The 17,695-nt window shown below is 35.1% G+C and overlaps 1 pseudogene; it reads right to left on the reverse strand.

Moving 5' to 3' along the window:
* Window positions 1–207: 207 nt before the first annotated feature.
* Window positions 208–17,695, reverse strand: part of LOC113888118 — a 195,987-nt pseudogene continuing 178,499 nt past the window's right edge.

Genomic DNA, 17,695 nt, shown 5'->3' on the forward strand with positions numbered 1-17,695 from the left:
TCATCAGCTTGATGTTTCCTCAATGGTCCCTGAAACTATCCTCATTTTTGTTTTTTCCTTCATTCTATTAAGGTGACATATCACATTGATTAATTTCTGTCTGTTGACCCATTCTCAAATTCAAGGAATAAATCCCACTTGATCATAGTGTATAAACCTTTTAATGTATTGCTTCGGTTTGCTCATATTTTGTTCAAGATTTCTATGTCAATATTCATAAAGGATATTTGTAATTTTCTTGTAGTGTCTTTGCTTGCCTTTGGTATCAGTGTAAAAGTTTTCAAAATATATTCTGGATGCAAACAAAAAAATGGGCAGAAGATATAAATAGACATTTTCTGAAAGAAGACATATATAGATTGCTTAAAAGCACATGAAAATATTCTTTTTTTTTTTGCTTTTCTTTCTTTTTTTTAATTAATTTTATTTTATTTTTAAACTTAACATCACTGATTATTAAAGAAATGCAAATCAAAACTACAGTGAGTTTGCATCCCATGGATTTTGCATCCCATATATTTTGCAATATAGCATTTGTATTTTCTTTTGTCTCAAAGCATGTTCTGATTTCCCTTTGATTTCTTGTTGGGAAATTGATTGTTTACTGTCATGTTTATCCTTCATGTGTTTATATTATTTACAATTTTCTTCTGGTAATTGATTTTTTGTTTCATACGTCTGTGGCCAGAAAGCATGCTTAATATGATTTAAATCTTCTTAAATTTATTGAGACTTGTTTTATAACTTTACATGTAATCTGTTCTCAATATATGAATAAAATATGATCTGTTCTCAATATATGAATAAAACATACATGTCAGTTAGAAATCATGTGGTGCTAGTGGCAAATAACCCTCCTGCAGGAAGTGGAAAAGAGCGGTTTCAATCCCTAGGTCGGCAAGATGCCCTAGAGAAGGGAATGGCAACCCACTCCAGTATTCTTGACTGGAGAATCCCTTGGACAGAGGAGCCTGGAGAACTACAGTCCATAGGGTCACAAAGAAGTAGACATGACTGAAGCAACTTAGCATGAAACACTTTAAAAGAAACTTGAACAAGGGGCTTAGACAGAAAATTTATAAATGTTGTCAATTAATCTATGAAAAATATTCAACCTCCAAAAGATTAAAATTCAAATTAAACTATCAAACTAGAAAATGATTTTTAAAATATAAATAGTTCTGACAAGGATATTGTGAGTTTGGAACATATATATATATATATATACACACACACACACAGATAAATTGCTACAAATCGTCTTGAGGGAAACAGCAACACTTGTGGAGAGTCTTAATTTATACCCTATGACCTAGTAAATCCATAGATTAGAAAGTATTCTTAAAAAGTAATCAGAAATATGTAGAAACACATGGTTAAAGAATGTTCACTGTAATATTTAATAGCAAATATTTAAAATTAACTTAAATATCCAAAGATTGGGAATTATGATGCATCCAAAGGATGGAATATTGATGCCATTAAGGCACATATTTTAAAGTATTATTTATCAACATGGGAAATGTATATAATTTAATTTTACATAAATAAAGCATAATATTAAGCAGAATTTGAATGATTTGTGGTATTTATATATACCTAGATATATAAAGAATACTAAATATATAATTTTTAACAGTGTGTATGTCTGTGTTGGGCTTATGAATAATTTCTTTACTGATGATTAGTCGCTAAGTCATGGCTGTGTTCATTGTACTTGACTCTTCATGACGCTTTGAACTGTAGCTTGCCAGGCTCCTCTGTCCATGGGATTTCCCAACCAAGAGTACTGGACTGGGTTGCCATGTCCTTCTCCAGGGGATTTTCCCAACCCAGGGATTGAACCCAGGCCTCTTGCATTGCAGGTGATCTCCTGAATTTCAGACATATTCTTTCAGACTGAGCCACCAGGGGAGCCCAGTTGTTTTAGACTTATTTTCTTTTCTAAGTTTTCTACAATGTGTATGCTCTATTTTTTGTTATTATAAAAATAATAATTTTATGTTTGTTTACATTGAATTTCTGAGACTAATTCTTCCATGGATTTTTTAAAAACCTGAATATGAATTTTTTAAGAGCCTACCTACAACCAATGAGGTGCTCAAAATTCATTAAAACTCAGTAGACATACAGTATGTTCTCTTTTGTTATCTATTTTATACATGGTATCAATAGTGTAAATGTGTCAATTCCATTCTTCCAATTCCTCCCACCCCACTTTCCTCCTTGGTATCTATACATTTGTTTCCCATGTCTATGTCTCTATTTTTGCTTTGCAAATAGGATCACCTATAGCATTTCTCTAGATTTGACACATATGCTGTATAGTACAGGGAATTCTACTTAATCCACTGTAGTGACCTGAATGGGAAGGAAGTCCTTAAGGTGGGGAGGATATATGTATATTTATGGCTGAGTCATTTTGTCCTACAATAGAAACTGACACAATGTTGTAAGTCAACTATACTCCAATAAAAATTAAAAGAAAACAACTCAGTAGGCATAAAGAAAACAATACTTCAGAAACCCAAAAGCCCTCGAATAGATAGAGTCAGCCCAAATAAATATGACTTATAACATATTTGTGAAGACTAAGTACAGGTAGGTAGGAAAAAGATAAATTCAACAAGCCAGACAATAATTATATCCATCAGAATTAGAGTTAGTGAGTTTTTTTTTTTTTTTTTTTATGTCTAACTGTTTGAGCGATCACATTTTACTAGTTCTTGGGTCTTGTTTTTCACTTAGCTTTTTCCTTTTTTATGATGCGTTAATTTTTTTTGATCAGATCCACTTTACTGTACGGATGGATTTGATCATTTAACATTGTATTATAAGGAGTAAGCCCACTAGACCATGCATTCAAGGTAATTTCATTTTATCTGGGAAGTATAATCAGTGCTAGAAGATCTCTAAAATGGTTGCTAGCATGAACCTTGGTCAACTGGATAAAATCCTATTTAATAGTGCCTTTGATAGCATTCATTTAAAACCCCAGTGCCAAATTCTGGGGGAAAGGGACCTTGAATGAAATTAGTTTCTAAAAGAACAAGGAAGTTAACATGCTCTTCTTTGCTCAGAATTGATTGTAATCTTAAAATGTCAGATCTGCTTGCATTTAAAAAACACATTCATGGGGAAAAAAAAAGCTATTTTCTCATAGCATGAAAAAAATATATACATGGATAGTCATAGAATTTCCACAGGACAAGTACTTTTAAAATTTTATCTTTATATTACTGGGAAATAGGCTGAAATATACTCTATAAAATGGCTTTTACAATATTGAGAAGAGAAAAAATGACCAAGTGATTTGAATAAAGTTCTAATAATTATGAGATTGAAGTGTAATTTGGTTATCAGTATTTTAATTTAGCCCTTTAAAATAAAAATGCATAGATATAGGGCATAACAAGATTACTATATTCCTATTATAAAGATTAAGTCACCTCTATTTACCATAAGTACTAATTACAGCATACATAGAATTTAAAGGAATTACCTGTCTTGGCAAAGACAATCTTGTAGGCAGCTACTATTTAGAGTATGTATTATGTTTTCCCTTCATAGCACAAAAGAAAAGTCAAGAACATGATAGTTCTAAATTGAAATGGGCAAGAAGTATATTTTAAAATCAACAGTTTATCTTTTCTCGTTAGGCAAATAAAGAGCACGTGATGGCAAATGCAGAAACCACACTATCTCCTTGCATGGAAAACTGTTTTTCTGATTATGAAAGTGTGTGTGTGTGTGTGTGTGTGTGTGTGGTGTGTGTGTGTGTTGTGTGTGTGTGTATGTGAAGAAGAGAGGGAGATGAAGGGGGAAGAAGAAGAGCCTTTGAAAGAGAAAGCCAGCAGAAAGCAAAAAATCATGGGTGGGTCAAGGGATTAAATAATAAGTATCCACTCATGCTATTGTTTTCTTAAATAATTTAAACACCTGTACCTACATAGTTGTCAAAGCAGCAGGTCAGTCCAGGGATTTGTGTTTTATTCGTGGTGTAATATAGTGAAAACTTTTCATATCTCTTTTAGTTCTTACTGCATCTAATACTACTGAGTAATACAGTTTTCACTAGTTTTCTTAGTCATTGCTATTCTATAATTTCCAAAAGTCAATTAGCAAAGTGCCACCTGAAGAACCCACATGTGTGGTAACATGGAAACCAAGGATTTGGAATCTAAAAAGATAGGTGAAGTTTTGAGGACAATGAAAGTGAAGTGTAAATGCCAAATTGATTCTAACATTAACCCAATTTTATCCAGTGGACTAGGTGCATGCATCACTCTCAGCATCTCAGATGTGTGATGAGTGCTACTTAATGAATGTGATTATATGTGAGGCTCATCTGGATCAGAGTTTAGGAAGATGTCCAATCTCCCTCTCTCTCTCTTTCACACACAAACACATACATAAAGTTTTCTTTATCTCAGTTGTGTGACATGAGACATAATCTGAGAATGCATGGTAGTAGGTAGTTAATGTGGTGATAATGGAAGTACTACAAATAGTTTTGGGTCAATATTTTTATGTGTATGAGCTATAAATTATTTTCCTCCAATATCTCCCACCCCTAATGATATAATGAATGTGTTCTCTTGTTCTTGTGATATAAAGACCAGTAGGGATAGATTAGAAAATATTTGTGGCATCAACAATTTTGAAAAAGGACATGTTTTACTTTGTTATCTGAAAATTCAATGCAACAAACATTTTTTGTGCACCTATATTTTAGTTGCTCAGTCGTGTCCAGCTCTTTTACAACCCCATGGACTACAGCTCACCAGGCTCCTCTGTACATGGGATTCACCAGGCAAGAATACTGGGGCCGATTGCCATTTCATTCTAGGATAGTGTTGGGCACTAAGTGTACTAATATGAATATTTACAAGCTTTGGTATTAAGAAGTTTATACTTTAGAGACATTAGAAAGATAAAATAGTGAATTCAATTTTAATATGGTAACTGACAAGATGGGCTGTAAGCTTTGTTGGGGCAGGAGTCATGTTTAAAGTTACCCACTTACATCCTGGTCATCGAAGACACTGACTTACACATAGTAAATTCTTGGTAAATGTTGAATAAATGAATAGAAGTATATGATGGATATTGTGGGATCAGTGAAGAGTGAAGATCACAGCCTGTGATTTGAAGAGCGGTTGTTGGACTAGATGATGGCTGTACAGAATCTTAGACATTAACACTTTAACCAGGTGGGGAGGCTTCTAGGCAGGAAAAAAAAAAAAAAGCTTAAGAACAGGCAAAGAAACATGGAATAAAATGTTGAATATGGAAAGCTGTAAGAATTTTGGTAATATAATAGTAAGATATATTTATATAGCCTATTATTTTGGTGAATTATAATATTTTGAATGGGAAAAAGGAAAGCACAAATAATCTACATTTATCAACCATAGAGATGTGCGCCCCAATGTTCAAAACAGCACTATTTCCAATAATCAACATACGGAAGCAACTTAAATGTCCATCAACAGATAGATGGATAAAGAAGACATGGTATATATACACAATGCAATTTTACTCAGCCATAAAAAAGAATAAAATAATGCCATTTGCAGCAACATGGATAGACCTAGAGATTATCAAACAAAGTGAAATAAATCAGAGAAAGATAATCATTTATATGTGGAATCTGAAAGAAATGATACCAAAGAGAAATAGACTCACAGACAGACATAGAAAATAAACATTGTCACCAAAGGGGAAATGTGGATGGAGTGATAAATTAGGAGTCTTGGATTAACAGATATAGACTACTGTATATCTTCATAAAATAGATGAGCAACAAGGAATGACTGTACAGCACAGGAAACTATATTCAATATCTCATGATAACATAAATTGGAAAAGAATCAGAAAGAGAAAAATATATATATATATAAGAAACATAATCACATTTCTGAAATTAATGCAACACTGTAAATCAACTATAGTTCAATTAAAAAAAGAAACTATATCCAGTCTCCTGTGCTAGACTGTAATGGAAAGAACCATGTAAAGAATATATATTTATATATATATATATATGTATAACTAAGCAATTTTTCTCTATGTGTGAAACAGATAAAGATATTTTAACATGTGAATTTTAGCAGAAATGATAAAAATCATCTAAAATTATGTTAAAGAACTGTATTCACACAGAGTGCACATTTACAAGTCAATGATAATGGTATTATGAACAGAGGATTTACTCTAGAACTGATGGTTAATTGGCCAACATCCACTGGATCATTGAAAAAGCAACAGAGATCCAGAAAAATATCTATTTCTGCTTTATTGACTATGCCAAAGCCTTTGACTTTGTGAATCACAACAAACTATTGAAAATTCTGAAAGAGATGGGAATACCAGACCACCTGACCTGCCTCTTGAGAAATCTGTATGCAGGTCAGGAAGCAACAGTTAGAACCACAAATGGAACAAGATACTGGTTCCAAATAGGAAAAGGGGTGTGTCAAGGCTACATATTAATAGTCACCCTGCTTATTTAACTTATATGCAGAGTACATCATGAGAAATGCTGGGCTGAATGAAGCACAGGCTGAAATCAAGATTGCCGGGAGAAATATCAATCACCTCAGATATGCAGATGACACCACCCTTATGGCAGAAAGTGAAGAAGAACTGAAGAGCCTCTTGATGAAAGTGAAAGTGGAGAGTGAAAAAGTTGGCTTAAAGCTCAACATTCAGAAAACTAAGATCATGGCATCTGGTCCCATCACTTCATGGAGAAGCAGTGGAAACAGTGGCGGATTTTATTTTTGGGGGCTCCAAAATCACTGCAGATGGTGACTGCAGCCTTGAAATAAAAAGATGCTTACTCCTTGGAAGGAAAGTTATGAGCACCCTAGACAGCATATTAAAAGCAGAGACACTACTTTGCCAACAAAGGTCCATCTAGTCAAGGCTATGGTTTTTCCAGTAGTCATGTATGGATGTGAGAGTTGGACTATAAAGAAAGCTGAGCACCAGAGAATTGACGCTTTTGAAATGTGATGTTGGAGAAGACTCTTGAGAATCCCTTGGGCTGCAAGGAGATCCAACAAGCCCATCCAAACTCCAATACTTTGGCCACCTGATACAAAGAGCTAACTCATTTGAAAAGACCTTAGTGCTGGGAAAGATGAAGGCGGGAGGAGAAGGGGACAACAGAGGATGAGATGGTTGGATGGCATCACTGACTCAATGGAGATGAGTTTGGGTAAATTCCAGGAGTTGGTGATGGACAGGAAGGCCTGGAGTGCTGCAGTCCATGGGGTCACAAAGAATTGGACATGACTGAGTGACTGAACTTACTTTTAGCACTAATACCAGGTTTCCATGTACAATGGTCTTAACAGTGATTTCAAAAGTTATTAGGTAAAATATGCTTTCACAGAGTCAGAGGGACCCAAATATAGCCAAGAGTTTGGCCATATAGTCAGAAATTCTAGAATTATTTATGCAATTACATTTTCCTCACCAAAATTTGAACGATATTATGTATATGTGGTGGGTATAGTTTTCTTTCAGCTCAATCAGTTCCTTTTTGAAATGAGCTTTACTAGTGGGTCAGATGTGTGATAATTCAGTTACTTCCTGAGATGAATTCTGAAGACAGCTGCAGATTTTTTTTTAGCGTGGATCTTTTATTTTTTAAATACCCAGATAATACATGATATTTCAAAAATATAAAAAATATAAATAAGTGGAAAAAATGAAGTCATTCCAAATCCCACTGTTAGTTAACCATTGCTAACATATATATATATATATATATACATACACACACACACATATATATATATACATATATATATATATATACACACATGTAAAAGTGAGAGGGAGATTGAGAAAAAGAGAGAAAGAGCATTATTTATTAACTAAAATATAAATATACTAGTGTTTCATAACCTGCTTTTATGCTTAACAATATGTCATGATTATCTTTCACTTTCAATAGGTGTGAAAGTGTTAGTCACTCAGACATGTCTGACTCTTTGCAACCCAATGGACTGTAGCCTACCAGGTTCCTCTGTCCATGGGATTCTCCAGGCAAGTATACTGGAGTGGGTTGCCATTCCATTCTCCAGGGCGTCTTCCCGACCTAGGATAGAACCCGAGTCTCTTGGACAACAGGCAGATTCTTAACCATTTGAGCCACCAAGGAAGCCCTCAATAAATACAGAGCTATGATTTCATTTTTTTTATGGTTTCATAGTCTTCCATTGGTAATATGTAATGGACTTAATGAGCTTTCTTTCCATGAGCATTTAGGTGTTTTTATTTATTCAGTAATACCAATAATACTGCCATGAACACATTTGTACATATATCTTTGCATTCTTGTGTTAGTGTCATAGTAAGATAAAATCCCAAGTAATGTCAATCAATAAGGGTGAAGGGCCTGAGATTTTACCTTATTTGCAAAGCAGATGCCTGGTACAGTTTTATGGATATTGGTAGAAGATGTGAGACTCCTGGGTCAGAGATAGGGAACAGTTTAACATTCACAACATTAACAATAGTCGAAGTATCAGCATTTTGTTTTTTGGTATGTGTTCCCGTACCCCAAGTGCCAATCTTAGAGTGACTCAAAATAGTTGCATTACAGGACTGAAATCTTGAGCTTTGGGAACCTGTGCCTTTTATTATTGGGTTTAAACATGGCTTCCCTTTGCAATGTTGTCAGAAAACCTGCTCCCTTGCACTGGAAGGAAACATCATCTGTATCTTCCACTGTATAGACATTCATAGTTCTTCACTTTCAAGATGTTTATCTAGTTCAAGGACTAGATAATGGCCTCCATACAGAAATAATTGGGTCAGAGTGTATGTGCATTTTAAGTATTGCCTAAATTTCCTTATCTAAAGTTTATGCTAATTTCCAGCCCTACCAATAATCCATAAGTGTTCTTACTTCTCCACACTCTCAGCTATACTAGATTTTGTCACTATGACTGGGAAAAATGGCACTTCATGTTCTAAAATTTTAATTTCTTTTCTTACTAATGAGATTAAATTTATTTTCATAATTACGTTTGTCACTTGTATTTCTTCTTTGAGAACTGCCCTTTCATGTCCCAAGACATTTTTCTACTGCTTTTAAAATTTTTTTCTTGTTGATTTATAGGTGGCCTTAGTATATTAAGATATGAGCACATTATAAAATGCATTACAAATATACACTATGTATAATTGCTGTCTATTTTCTTAGCTGCAGAAATTTGAAACATGATTTGTACTCGTTAAAAGTTCTGACTTTTTTTGGAAATTATAAATTTCTTTCCATAAATAGCTCTGTATTTTAAAACATGAGTTCAGTAACATTGTACAGTAGAAGATGCATGCAGTATTCAAATAATATCTGCTAAACTTACAACCATTTTGAGTTTAAAAGCCTATACTTCCTTCAATATATCGGCAGTGATTTTGTTTTTTTCCCTGAAGTATGAAGTTAATTGTGGTCAGATATCTTGTCACATCAGTAAGAAAGTACATTATTATAAGATATGGGAGTCCAAAGAATTTAATTCTATAGAGCTCTTTTAATTGCAAAAAAATCTATGGTCAGTGAATTTCTTTAGCAAATTTCATGAACTAGCCATCTGACAGCATTCAACACAATTAAACATCTTACCCTCTTCAGCTTTTTAAAAATATCTCATAATAGTAGCATAAACATGAAGAACATTCAGTGTTGATCACTTCTTTTACATGACTTTACCTTGCAAAGCACAAGCCTACTGGATAAATGATGGGATGGAAACCGTATACAAAATCTTTCCCTTTTCACCTGAATGAACTGTTCAAATGTTCTCTGTTATTACAAATGCCTCATCTATAGAAAGTGAGTCCATTTTTTATACAAATAGATCAAAGTTTTCAAATTATTTATTGGCAGGTGGTTAAGCACTAGATATACCACGCATCATGAAAACCCACATTTGTCAGTGATGTCAAGGCTGATCTATGATAAAATGATGAACTATTCAGTAAACAGAGCTAGTAAAAACTGTTATCCATATGGAAAAAAATTGAATCCCTATCTTAAACTATATACAGGCATACCTCATTTTATCCTGCTTTGCAGATATTGCATTTTTTTTAAACTTGAAGTTTTGTGGCAACCCTGCCTCAAGCAAAGCTATGGGCAACATTTTTTTTCCACTAGTATTTGCTTACTTCATGTCTCTGTGTCACATTTTGGTAATTTTCACAATTTTTCAAACTTTATTATTTTTATTACTCTTTTTTTGTTATTGTGATCTGTGAGGAGTGATTTTTGATGTTACTATTTTAATTATCTTGGGGCTCCACAAATTATGCCTATATAACACTATGAACTTAATAAATATTGTGTGTCTCTGACTGCTCCACTGGTCAGCCAGTGCCCCATTTCTCTCCATTTTTTCAGTTTCCCTCTTCCGTAAGACACAACAATATTGAAATTAGGCCATATAATAATCCTATAATAACCTGTAAGTGTTTAAGTGAAAGAAAGTGTTGCATGTCTCTCACTTTAAATAAAAAAGGCTAGAAATGATTAAGTTTAATGGGGAAGACATATCAAAAGACAAAATAGGCCAAAGTCTAGACCTCTTGCTTCAAAAAGCTAACCAAATTGTAAATACAAGGAAAAAGTTCTTGAGCAAAATTATAAGTGCTACTGTAGTGAACACATAAGTGATAACAAAGCAAAAAGCTTTACTGATGATACAAAGTTTTATTGGTCTAGATAGAAGATCAAATGACATTTCCTTGAGTCAAAGCTTAATCCAGAGGAAGGTCCTAACTCTCTTTGAGTCTGTGAAAGCTGAGAGAGGTGAAGAAGCTGCACAAAAAATTTGAAGGTAACCAGCATTGGTTCAGGTTTCCCAGGTGGCTCAGTGGTAAAGAATATGCCTGCCAATACAGGAGACACAAGAGGTGCAGGTTCAGTCTCTGGGTTGGGAAGATCCCTGGAGTAGGAAATGCCAACCTACTCCAGTATTCTTGACTGGTAAACTCCATGGACAGAGGAACTAGGAGGGCTACAGTCTGTGGGGTCTCGAAGTCAACCCCATAAATTAAAAATAAAAAGTGAAGCAGCAAGTGTTGATGTAGTAGCTGCAGCAAGTTATCCAGAAGACCTAACTAAGGTAATTAATTAATGAAGATGACTACACTGAACACCATATTTTCAAGGTAGACAAAATAGCCTTATATAGTGGACAATGTCATCTAGGACTTTCATAGCTAGAGAGGAAAAGTCAATGTCTGGCTTCAAACCTTCACTGACTCTCTTTGGGACTAATGCAGAAAAATCCTAGGACCCTTAAGAATAATGTGATATATACTCTGCCTGTGTTCTATGAATAGAACAACAAAATCTGGATGAAAGTTCACTTGTTTACCACATTGGTTAACTCCAGTGTTTAAAACAATAGCTCAGAAAAAAAAAAAAAAAAAGATTTATTTCAAACTATTACTATTCATTGGCAATGCCCCTGGTCACCCAAGAACTCAGATAAATATGTAAAATGAAAGTAATGTTGCTTTCATGCCTGATAACACAATATCTGTTCTGCAGCCCATGGATCAAGGGGTAATTTTGACTTTCAAGTTTTATTATTTAAGGAATACACCTTGTAAGACTATAGCTGCCATAGATAGTTATTCTTCTTATAGAACTGCAGAAAGTAAGTTGAAAGCCTTCTGCAAAGGATTCACTATGCTAGGTGCCATTAAGAACATTTGTGCTTCACAGGAAGAGGTCAAAATATCAACATTAAAAAGAATTTGGAAGACATAGATTCCAACCTTCATGGATGGGTTTGAGGAGTTCAAGACTTCAGTGGAGGAAGTAACTGAAGATGTGGTAAAAATAGCACAGAACTCAAATTAAAAGTGGAGACTTGAAGATGTGACTGAATAGTTGTAATCTCATAGTAAAACCAATGGATGAGGAGTTGCTTCTTACAGTTGAACAAAAAAAGTGTTTTCTTGATATGGAATCCACACCTGGTGAAGACACTGTGAAGGTTGTTGAAATAACAAAGGATTTAGAATATTATATCAACTTTGTTGGTATAACAGAAGCAGTATTTGAGAAAAATAACTTCAATTTTGAAAGAAGTTCTGTGGGAAAAATGCTATTAAGCAGCATTATCTGCTACAGAGAAATCAGTCGTTCATGAAAGGAGGCACCAATTGATTTGGCAGTTAATTGTTGTCTTATGTTGAGAAATTTCCACAGCCAACCCAGGTTTCAGCAACCACCACCTTGATCAGTCAGCAGCCATCAACACTGAGGCAAGGTCCTCTATCAACATAAAGATTATGACTCACTGAAGGCTCAGATGATGGTGAGCATTTTTTGGCAATAAAGTATTTTAAGTTAGGTATTAATATATTGTTTTTAAATAAATAATGTTATTGTACATTTAATACACTACAGTATAAATATAACACTTATATTCACTAGGAAACCAAAAATTTTGTATGACTCAACTTATTGTGGTGGTGGGGAAATGAACCTGCAATATCTCCAAGATATGCTTATTTAGAAAAACAATCCCAGGTGAATTAAGTGCTTTGATGTTAAAAGCAAATTTTTAGCATTTTTTGTATAAGCTTTAAGTGACTATCTCCTTAGGGTAGGTGAAGAATTTCTTATCAAAACATAAAATGTGCTAACCATAAAATAAAATATTTGTTTTGACTATATTTTTTAAATTTTATTTTATTTTTTAACTTTACAATATTATATTGGTTTTGCCATATATCAACATAAATCTGCCACAGGTATACACGTGTTCCCCATACTGAATCCTCCTCCCTTCTCCCTCACCATACCATCCCTCTGGATCATCCAAGTGCACCAGCCCCAAGCATCCAGTATCGTGCATCGAAACTGGACTCGTGACTCGTTTCATATATGATATTATACATGTTTCAATGCCATTCTCCCAAATCATCCTACCCTCTCCCTCTCCCACAGAGTCCAAAAGACGGTTCTATACATCTGTGTCTCTTTTGCTGTCTCGTATACAGGGTTATTGTTACCATCTTTCTAAATTCCATATACACGCATTAGTATACTGTATTGGTGTTTTACTTTCTGGCTTACTTCACTCTGTATAATACGCTCCAGTTTCATCCACCTCATTAGAACTGATTCAAATGTATTCTTTTTAATGGCTGAGTAATATTCCATTGTGTATATGTACCATAGCTTTCTTATCTATTCATCTGCTGATGGACATCTAGGTTGCTTCCATGTCCTGGCTATTATAAACTGCTGCGATGAACATTGGGGTACACGTGTCTCTTTCCTTTCTGGTTTATTCAGTGTGTATGCCCAGCAGTGGGATTGCTGGGTCATAAGGCAGTTCTATTTCCAGTTTTTTGAGGAATCTCCACATGGTTCTCCATAGTGGCTGTACTAGTTTGCATTCCCACCAACAGTGTAAGAGGGTTCCCTTTTCTCCACACCCTTTCCAGCATTTATTGCTTGTAGACTTTTGGATCGCAGCCATTCTGACTGGTATGAAATGGTACCTCATTGTGGTTTTGATTTGCATTTCCCTGATAATGAGTGATGTTGAGCATCTTTTCATGTGTTTGTTAGCCATGTGTATGTCTTCTTTGGAGAAATGTTTTGACTGTATTAAGATTAGGAACTTATTTTCAGTAAAATAAACATAGTGAAATATAGTGAAGTGGCAACACACAAAGAGAAGACATTTGCAACACATAAAAGTGTCAAAGGCTGATACCAACAATGAAAATAAAACTCCTATAAATCAGTCAACTGAGAAAGGATAAAGAGCATACACAGAAAAATAGGCAAAAAGATAAGTATTTTCACCAAAGATAAAAAATACATACAGTTAATAAACATATACAGAAAGGCTTTTCAACATTAATGATATATAATATAATAAAACAATTAATAATATGCAATATAATAATGATAGTATAATAATCTCAAAGACATATCATATTATACTCATTTGATTGGAAAAGGAAGTTAAGAATTTTGACAATATCATTGGGTATGGTTTTACAGGATCTTTATATGTTGCTTGTGAAAGTGTAAATTGGTATAATCGTATTGAAAAACAATTTGCCATTATCTTATAAAGTTCAATATTCATGGATTACAACTCAAAATATATCTCCTTCAATTTTCTTGCACAAGTACAGAAATATTCAAAGCAGCTCTTTTTGTAATAGACAAGGGATGAGAAGGAGGGGAAGCAAAAAAGAAAAGTAAAAAAAAAAAAAAAAACTTTCAAAACAATCACAATAAGAAAAGCAACAGCTTTGAAAGAAGCATATGCCCTTTATCAATAGAAAAATACTTGTTCAGTGCAAAAAAGCAAGAGCCAGAAGATTGCATGGGGTAATATACCTTTTATAAAATGCAAACTCAACTAAAATAAATCAATACATATCTTTAGCACACAAAAGTATGATATAAACCTCATTTTGAAATGCAAGAAAATGGTAAAATAATAATCACAGTAGTGATTATCTTAGATAGAGGGAAGCAGGCAATAATCTGGCAAAGAAGCACAAAGGTAGATGTTAGTTACTGTCAATGTTCTGGTTCTCAGTTTGGGTGGTGAGTTTAATGGAGTTAATTATATAACAAAAAAACAACACTTCTTTGTATGACTCTAATTGTGTTGCTAAAATTTTCAAGTGTGCCACACCCTGAGGTAAGCTGAGCTTCATTTGATGACACAACTGGTAGAATTCCCTTTGTCTACTTCTACTCTTATTTAACAAGTGAAAAAGTTGAGGCCCAGAGAAACAAGACAATTTCTCACATGATCTACTGCATGCCAGTTCAGTTCAGTTCAGTTCAGTCGCTCAGTCATGTCTGACTCTTTGCGACTCCATGAATCGCAGCACGCCAGGCCTCCCTGTCCATCACCAACTCCCAGAGTTCACTCAGACTCACGTCCGAGTCAGTGATCCCATCCAGTCATCTCATCCTCTGTCGTCCCCTTCTCCTCCTGCCCCAAATCCCTCCCAGCATCAGAGTCTTTTCCAATGAGTCACCTCTTCGCATGAGGTGGTGAAAATACTGGAGTTTCAGCTTTAGCATCATTCCTTCCTAAGAAATCCCAGGGCTGATCTCCTTCAGAATGGACTGATTGAATCTCCTTGCAGTCCAAGGGACTCTCAAGAGTCTTCTCCAACACCACAGTTCAAAAGCATCAATTCTTCGGCCCTCAGCCTTCTTCACAGTCCATCTCTCACATCCATACATGACCACAGGAAAAAACAGCCCTGACTAGACGAACCTTTGTTGGGAAAGTAATGTGTCTGCTTTTGAATATGCTATCTAGGTTGGTCATAACTTTCCTTCCAAGGAGTAAGAGTCTTTTAATTTCATGGCTGCAGTCACCATCTGCAGTGATCTTGGAGCCCCACAAAATAAAGTCTGACACTGTTTCCACTGTTTCCCCATCTAATTCCCTGAAGTGATGGGACCATATGCCATGATCTTTGTCTTCTGAATGTTGAGCTTTAAGCCAACTTTTTCACTCTCAACTTTCACTTTCATCAAGAGACTTTTTAGTTCCTCTTAACTTTCTGCCATAAGGGTGTTGTCATCTGCATATCTGAGGTTATTGATATTTCTCCCAGCAATCTTGATTCCAGCTTGTGTTTCTTCTAGTCCAGCGTTTCTCATGATGTCCTCTGCATATAAGTTAAATAAACAGGTGACAGTATACAGCCTTGACTTACTCCTTTCCCTATTTGGAACCAGTCTGCTGTTCCATGTCCAGTTCTAACGGTTGCTTCTTGACCTGTATACAAATTTCTCAGGTGGCAGGTCAGGTGGTCTGGTATTCCCATCTCTTTCAGAATCTCCAACAGTTGATTGTGATCCACACAGTCAAAGGCTTTGGCATAGTCAATAAAGCAGAAATAGATGTTTTTCTGGAACTCTCTTGCTTTTTCCATGATCCAGTGGATGTTGACAATTTGATCTCTGATTCCTCTGCCTTTTCTGAAAACCAGCTTGCACATCAGGAAGTTCACGGTTCATATATTGCTGAAGCCTGGATTGGAGAATTTTGAGCATTACTTTACTAGCGTGTGAGATGAGTGCAATTGTGTGGTAGTTTGAGCATTCTTTGGCATTGCCTTTCTTTGGGATTGGAATGAAAATTGACCTTTTCCAGTCCTGTGGCCACAATTGAGTTTTCCAAATTTGCTGGCATATTGAGTGCAGCACTTTCACAGCATCATATTTCAGGAACTGGAACAGCTCAACTGGAATTCCATCACTTCCACTAGCTTTCTTCATAGTGATGCTTTCTAAGGCCCACTTGACTTCACATTCCAGGATGTCTGGCTCTAGGTCAGTGATCACACCATCGTGATGATCTGGGTCGTGAAGATCTTTTTTGTACAGTTCTGTGTATCCTTGCCATCTCTTCTTAATATCTTCTGCTTCAGTTAGGTCCATACCATTTCTGTTCTTTATTGAGTCCATCTTTGCATGCAATGTTCCCTTGGTATCTCTAATTTTCTTGAAGAGATCTCTAGTCTTTCCCATTCTGTTGTTTTCCTCTATTTCTTTGCATTGACCACTGAAGAAGGCTTTCTTATCTGTTCTTGTTATTCTTTGGAAATCTGCATTCAGATGCTTATATCTTTCCTTTTCTCTTTTGTTTTTCACTTCTCTTCTTTTCATAGCTATTTGTAAGGCCTCCCCAGACAGCCATTTTGCTTTTTTTGCATTTCTTTTCCATCGGGATGGTCTTGATTACTGCATGCCAGTAATAGTATCCAATCTTCCTGCTTATTGGCCACGATGCCTAGAATAGGAATGAAAGTGATTCTGAGCCAATGTTTTATCCAGAGATTTTTCTCAGTGGTGCTGGTGGTATGGCCATTTTATCTCTCAGATTGTAAATTGTGAGGCTGAGAGACCTGAAATACTGATGTCCATATCTTCTATTGGGCTTCCCTGGTGGCTCGGTCATAAAGAATCTGCCTGCCAATGCAGGACATGTGGGCTTGATCCCTGGGTTGGGAAGATCCCCTGGAGAAGGAAATGGCAACATATTCCAACATTCTTGTCTGGGAAATCAAATTATATGAGCAGAGGAGCCTTGTAGGCTACAGTCCATGGGATTGCAAAACAACTGGACACAACTTAGTCACTAAAAACAGCAACAACAACAATGACATATCTTCTATTACTGGTCTTCAAAAATCACCAATTATTCTGGCATATAGCAAGACACAGAAAGTATAGCTAAAAGAGTCCCAGTGCTGTTATTTGAGTCCTTGATGCAGTCATATTAGATAGGAATTCCAGTCCATGACTTCCTTGTTAAATGAATAAATAAGCTCTCCTTTCTGGCTAAAGAATTTTTTTTATTATTTTCTATTTTCTATTATTATTATTATTATTATTACTTTAGTAGGATTTCTGACACATGCAGCCAAACATTCTTGACAAATACATTCAAGGAAAGCTAAAGACGAAGCATCATCATCAGAAATATATTGAAAAAAAATCCTTCTCACCAAAGCTTTAATCTTTTCTTTTGTACTCATTGACTATAAGAGTTTTATGGATTATTTCAGACCCCAAATTTCCTATCTTTGGACTCAGTGGATATCTTGATTAGTTGCATCTTTTAACTTCTTTGGATAACTCTTAATCCTTTCT

The sequence above is a fragment of the Bos indicus x Bos taurus genome, chromosome X (genome assembly GCF_003369695.1).
Source record: "Bos indicus x Bos taurus breed Angus x Brahman F1 hybrid chromosome X, Bos_hybrid_MaternalHap_v2.0, whole genome shotgun sequence".
NCBI classification, from domain to species: domain Eukaryota; kingdom Metazoa; phylum Chordata; class Mammalia; order Artiodactyla; family Bovidae; genus Bos; species Bos indicus x Bos taurus.